Here is a 6521-nt window from a genome sequence, read left to right as displayed (position 1 = left end):
TTCACAGGGGCAGAAATCTGAATGGCCAATAAAAATATGAGAATATGTTCCTGATCTTTATCCATAAGAGAAATGCAAATTAAACAAGAGACCACCTAATATCCTCAAAGATAGCCCAATTCAAAATATCAGAAAGCAACAAGTGTTGGAGGGGCTGTGGGGAGACAGGAACTCTCATCTACTGCGGATGGACCTGTAGGTATGTATAGCCACTGGGTCTCCACTCAAGTACTCCCTCAATGCAAGAACACTTTCTTCTATTAAATTGGCATTCCATGATGCTCACCTTCCCGACACCATCGCTGAAGACAAAATGGGTGCATAAGCAAATATGGTGAAGAAAACTGATGGTACTATATCAAAAGATATAGCATCTGGGGTCTTAAAGGCTTGAAGATAAACAAGCAGCCACCTAGGTGAGAAGCAACAAAGTCACATGGAAGAAGCACAGCAGCCTGTGCTCACAAGGTGTCGATGAGATCAGGTATCAGGCATCAAAGAACAAAATATCATACCATTGTGAATGAAGGGGAGTGTGGAGCAGGGACCCAAAACCCATCTGTAGGCAACTGGACATCCCTTTACAGAAGGGTCACAGGGAGGAGATGAGCCAGTCAGTGTGTGCAGTGTAGCAACGATGAAACATACAACTTTCCTCTAGTCCCTAAATGCTTCTCTCCCAGCCCCCATTATCATTATCCCAATTCTACCTTACAAACCTGGCTAGACTAGAGGATGTACACTGGTACAGATAGGAACTGGAAACACAAGGAATCCAGGATGGATGATCCCTTCAGGACTAGTGGTGAGGGTGGCAATACTGGGAGGGTGGAGAGAAGGTGGGTTGGAAAGTGGGAACCGATTACAGGGATCTACATATAACCTCCTCCCTGGGGCACAAACAACAGGAAAGGGGGTGAAGGGAGACGTCGGATAGTGTACGATATGACAAAATAATTTATAAATTTTCAACGGTTCATGAGGAGGGCAGTGGGGAAGGAGGGCGAAAAATGAGGAGCTGATTCCAGGGGCTTAAGTGGAAAGCAAATGTTTTGAGAATGATGAGGGAAACGAATGTACAAATGTGCTTTATGCAATTGATGTATGGATGGATTGTAATAAGAGTTGTATGAGCCACCAATAAAATGATTTTTTTAAGAATCAAATTCTTAGTGGAAACATCAAAACTTTTGCACTAAACGAAAGAAAATTGTAAATGTAGCCATTGCTGGTATCAGGAGGGCAAGGATTTATTTGGAAGCCAGAGTAACATCAATGGGTGTTTCAAAGGGCAACTCAGTGGGTCTTTAAGGGTCAAAATGACTCATCACAAAAGAAACAGCAACCTAGAACCATCGACATCGTTAGTGTTGGTGTCACCTAGTGCTGTAACTCATGGTGTCATTCTCTGCCCCTCAACCCACGTACCTTCTTTTGTGTCTACCAGATCATAATGTTATAAATTTTAATCATAAAATATTAAGTGACAAGTACAATTAAAAATTACTTATGTAATATTTCTTAGATTGTGAGTATTAAAAATAAATCAGCCTATAACACATATACACACCCCAAGGGTGACAAACAACAGAAACATGGGTGAAGGGAGACAGCGGATGGTGTAAGATATGAAAATAATAATAATTTATAGTTTTTCAAAGGGTTCATAAGGGTGGTAGTGTGTGGGAGGAAGAAAAAACTGAGGAGCTGGTACCAAGGGCCCTAGTAGAAAGAAAATGTTTTGAAAAGGATGATGGCAATATATGTACAAATGTGCTTGACATAATGCATGTATGGAGTTTTAAAAGAGCTACAAAAGTCCCCAATAAAATGATTTATTAAAAAATAATAAAATAATAGGTTACATTAAAGCACATTTTACTCACATTATTATTAACTAAGTGAACTCTTAAATTTTCTCTCATTTCTTTTTCTTTTCTCATTTCTTTCCGCTCCCTCCCCTACCTTTTCTCTCATTTCTTAATTAGTACTTAATTTTTAATAAAATTACTAAACATATTAGCAAATGCAACTTTTGTAACTAAAGCATCTGAAAATGTTGACAGAATAAACTAATTACATACAAGTACATGCTTGTAGTGTGTGTAGATAAAACCCAGACACCACTATTTAAAGCATCGTTGTAATTGGGTAATGGCTGCTCTAACTACAATGTCTTGCTGTTTTTAAGTGACATCAACGCAGCCTGGCCCACAGCAACCCTATGAACAACAGATATGAACAACAGAAAGAAACACTTTCTAGGCCTGTGCCATCCCCACAATTGTTCCTATGCTTGAGCCCATTGTTGCAGCCACTGTGTCAATCCATCTCCTTGAGAGCCATCCTCTGTTTTGATGCCTCTCTAGGTTACCAAGCATGATGTCCTTTTCTAGGGACTGTTTCTCCTGACAACATGTCTAAAATACTTGAGATGATGTCTCTCCATTCTTACCTCTAAGACCTAGGCTGGTTGTACTTCTGAGAAAGATTTGTTTGTTCTTTTGACAATTAAAGTGCTTTCAATATCATTCTCCAGCACAAATCAACTGTATTATTCTTCTATCTTCCTTATTCAATGTCCGATGTTCACGTGCATGTGAGGCAATAGAAAATACCGTGGATTTGGTCAGGCACACCTTAGTCCTCAAGATAACATCCTTGCTTTTCAACACTTTGAAGAGATCCTGTGCGGCAGATTTACTCAATGCTATGTGTCTTTTGATCACTTGACTGCTGCTACCCTGAGCCTTGATTGTGGATCCAAGCAAGGTGAAATCCTTAACAATTTCAACCTTTTGTCCACTTGTCATGATGTTACCAATTGGCCCAATTGTGAGGATTTTGGTTTTCACACTGAGTTGTAATCCATATCGAAGGCAGCAATCCTTGATCTTCATCAACAAGTTATTCAAGTCCTCCACCTTTTCAGGAAGCAAGATTGTGTTGTGTCATCTTCATATAGCAGGTAGTTAATACGCCATTCTCCAACCATAATGCCATACTCTTCTTCATATAAGTCAGCTTCTCTAATTATTTGCTCAGCACACAGAAAAAATAAATATGGTGAGAGGACACAACCATGACCCACACCTTTCCTGATTTGAAACCATACAGTATGCCCTTGTTCTAATCCCACAACTGCCTCTCGATCCACTTACAAGTTCCTTATGAGCACAATGAGGTGTTCTGGCATTCTCTTTCTTCTCAAGGTTATCCACAGTTTATTATGGTCCACACAGTCAAATCCTTTGCATTGTCAATCAAACATAAGTAAATATCTTTCTGGTATTCGCTGCTCTGAGCCAAGATCCATCTGACATCAGCAATGAAGTCCCTTGTTCCATGTTCTTTTCTAAATCCAGCCTGAACCTCTGGCAGCTCCTGGCAATGACCTGCTACAATTGTTGGAAGATCTTTAGCAAAATTTCACTTGCATGTGACATCAATGATAGTGTTCTGTAGTTTGTGCATTCAGTTGGGTCATCTATCCTTGGAATGGGTACAAATATGGATCTTTTCCAGTCAGTTGGACAAGTAGCATTCTTCTGAATTTCCTGTCATTGATGAGGGAAAGCTTCCTATGCTTCGTTAACTTACTAAAACATTTCAATGGGTATTCTATCAATTCCTGAGGGCTTGTTTTTCACTAATGCTTTCAGGAGAGCTTGAATTCCTTCTGTCAGCACCCTTGGTTCTTACACATATGCTACTTCCTGAAATAGTGGACTATGGACTAGTTCTTTTTTGCACAATGACTGTATTTTTATACTTCCTGCATCATTAAATATTTGTACATAGAATCTTTCATTATTGCAACTGGAGACTTGAATTTTTTTGTTCTTTCAGTTTAAGATGTGCTAAGCATGTTCCTCCTTTTCGGTGTTCCAACTTTAGGTCTTTGCACATTTCATTATACTATTGGACTTTGTCTTCTCAGGCTGCCCTTAGAACCCATTAATTAGTAAAAATCAAACCAATGCACCCACGGTTAGACATGCTTTTTTCCTGAGTATCTTGCATATATTGGGGGGATTTTAAAAGTTTGTGGGAAATAGAATTAAATGACAATGGCATTTTGTGTTACTCTTTTTTAGCCCATGTAAACACTAAATACATAAATTCCCACCCCAAATCCTCCTGAGCACGGACCTAAACCTAAGTGATTCCGGAGTAGCTGTGGGGCTTTGACACCAGCTTTTACCTGTGCATTCCCTAATAAACGCTCAACAGCTTCAGCATGGCCTTTTCCCGATCCTACCTTTGCCCCTGGCCCTGCTGCTGGTCCAGTTCAGCATCACAAATGGCACTGAGAGAGAGAAACTTAAAAAAACAAAAAAACCGGACTAACAGGTGAAAAAGGATCTTCATAAAACCCTGGTTGATCCCAAATCTCTGTCTGGAGAGTTTGCCCCATGCTTTCAGACCGCGGAGGAAGTGTGTGGGGAGTCCCACAACTCTGCCAGGCTTAGCAGAAATTATGGAAGGGTTAGAGCAGACCACCTTCAACCACGATGGCTATTATTCTGTCGCCAGCATGGAATGACGCCGTTCTCTGTGGTCAGAGCCCCAGTTTAAAGCAGAACTGATATCTAAAAACTAGAGAAGTGCTAAGGCTAGAAAAGGATATGAGAACAACCAGTGTCATGTAAGTGACAGACTTAACTCTAGAAGTAGAGAAAACTAAAGATAAATGGAGACCTGGAGAACATCAGCTCCGCCCCTGGACGAGGAGAATGGACTGGGAGAATAGTCAGATGGATGTTCCACATCCTCTCCCTGACAACCTGGACAAGGCTTCCTTAATGGGGAACCACACAGCCAATTGTTCGGGACATGCTGCCTGCACACAGGAGGAAAGGCAATGGAGTTTCCACGAGTGACCCCCACCAAAAAATATTTGCAAAATCCTACAATTTGTCCTAATGTGACAACTGAAAATTATGCTGCAAAAGATCTTTAAGCGTGTTAAGGAGAAAGGATATCACTTTAATGACTTTAAAGATTAAGGTGCAACTGGCCCAAGTCATTGTATTTTTCAAATAAGAAAAACTGAAAAATTGATACATTTGAATTAAAGTGTTAGCCCCCCAAATATTGACTGTATGATGAACTGTTATAAGCACCAATTAATCTGTGTTGTAAAAAGATAATGTGTATGCTCCTAAGAAGCAAGAATGGTGATACTTCATCTCTCGTGTCTTGGTCAGGTCATGAACCAATCCTTGCAAAACAGCATCATGTTTGGCAAAGTGGAAGCAAAAAAGAGGAAGAGCTTCAATGAGATGAGTTGACACAATGACTGCAACAATAAGTTCAAATATAGGAGCAATTGTGAGGATGGCACACTGTTTCTTTTGTTGTTCAGTGTTGTGAGTCTCAAATGATTCAATGGTACCTAAGACACAATAATATTTGGAGAGAATAAAATTCAATCCATAATATCCCAAACTTTGGCCTTCCAAAATTCATATCCTTCCAATTTATGCATCATGTCGATCCTATTACATCATTCCAAAAATCTTAAATGAACTCCATTTCCAAAATATACTGAATCATCTGAATCAAATATGAGTGAGTCTTTGGGAATATCCTATGGTGGAGCAAAATTCCTTGCTACCAGTAAATTTGTGAAACTTAGATCATAAGTTTTCTACTTCAAAAATACAATAGTAGAACAAAAAGTATATAGATATTTCCATTATAGGTGGGAGACAGCCTAAATTCCCATGAATGGAAGAGTGGAATACTATGTATCCCTCAAAGACTGAGATGGAACCATGAAGCACCTCAACTCATGGAGGGACCTGGAAGATATCATGCTGAGTGAAGTTAGTCAATCACAAAAGAGCAAATACTGTCTGAGTCCACTGTGGTAGGAACGAGGAGCAGAACGGCACAAGCTCAAATCTGCAGGACATCCAGTATTCTGGCTGAGGACTACATAGCCTGGTAAGGAGCCAGACCAGTGCCAATGAACCACACATCATCCACTCCAGGTAAGCAGAGTGCACAAGAGATACCCCCGCCCAAAAGGGGATTTCTTTTCAAAGCTATGTATTTACATTTTTAACAAGCAATTTTATCACCTTCAAAGTAATCTCCATTATACTTAACACATTCGCCAAATCTACAATTCCATTCTTGGAATCATTTTTCAAATGCATTTGTTTGGATGGCTAACAGTACCTCCCTCATTCTATGTCATCAAATTCCTGTCCTTTTATGTCCCTCTGCATTCATAGAAACAAAAAGAATTCACACAGAGTGAGGTCAGATGAGTCAGGTGTGTGAGGCAAGAGAGGCATGCTGGTTTTGGCCAAAAGCTGGTGCCCTGAGATGGCTGCATGAGCAGGTGCATTGTCGTGGTGGCAAAACCATCTGCTACAAATCAGGTATTATTTTGGCACACATTGTTATGATATTTTATCAGAACCTCTGAATAGAAAGTTTAATTAACAGTCTGACCTGGTGGAACAAACTCCAAATGCACTATGAGTCCACATTTTCATCTGTTCAGG

This window comes from Tenrec ecaudatus, chromosome 6 (genome assembly GCF_050624435.1).
Source record: "Tenrec ecaudatus isolate mTenEca1 chromosome 6, mTenEca1.hap1, whole genome shotgun sequence".
NCBI classification, from domain to species: Eukaryota; Metazoa; Chordata; class Mammalia; order Afrosoricida; family Tenrecidae; genus Tenrec; species Tenrec ecaudatus.
The sequence above is the reverse complement of the archived record's forward strand: the minus strand, read 5'-3'. Positions refer to the sequence as shown.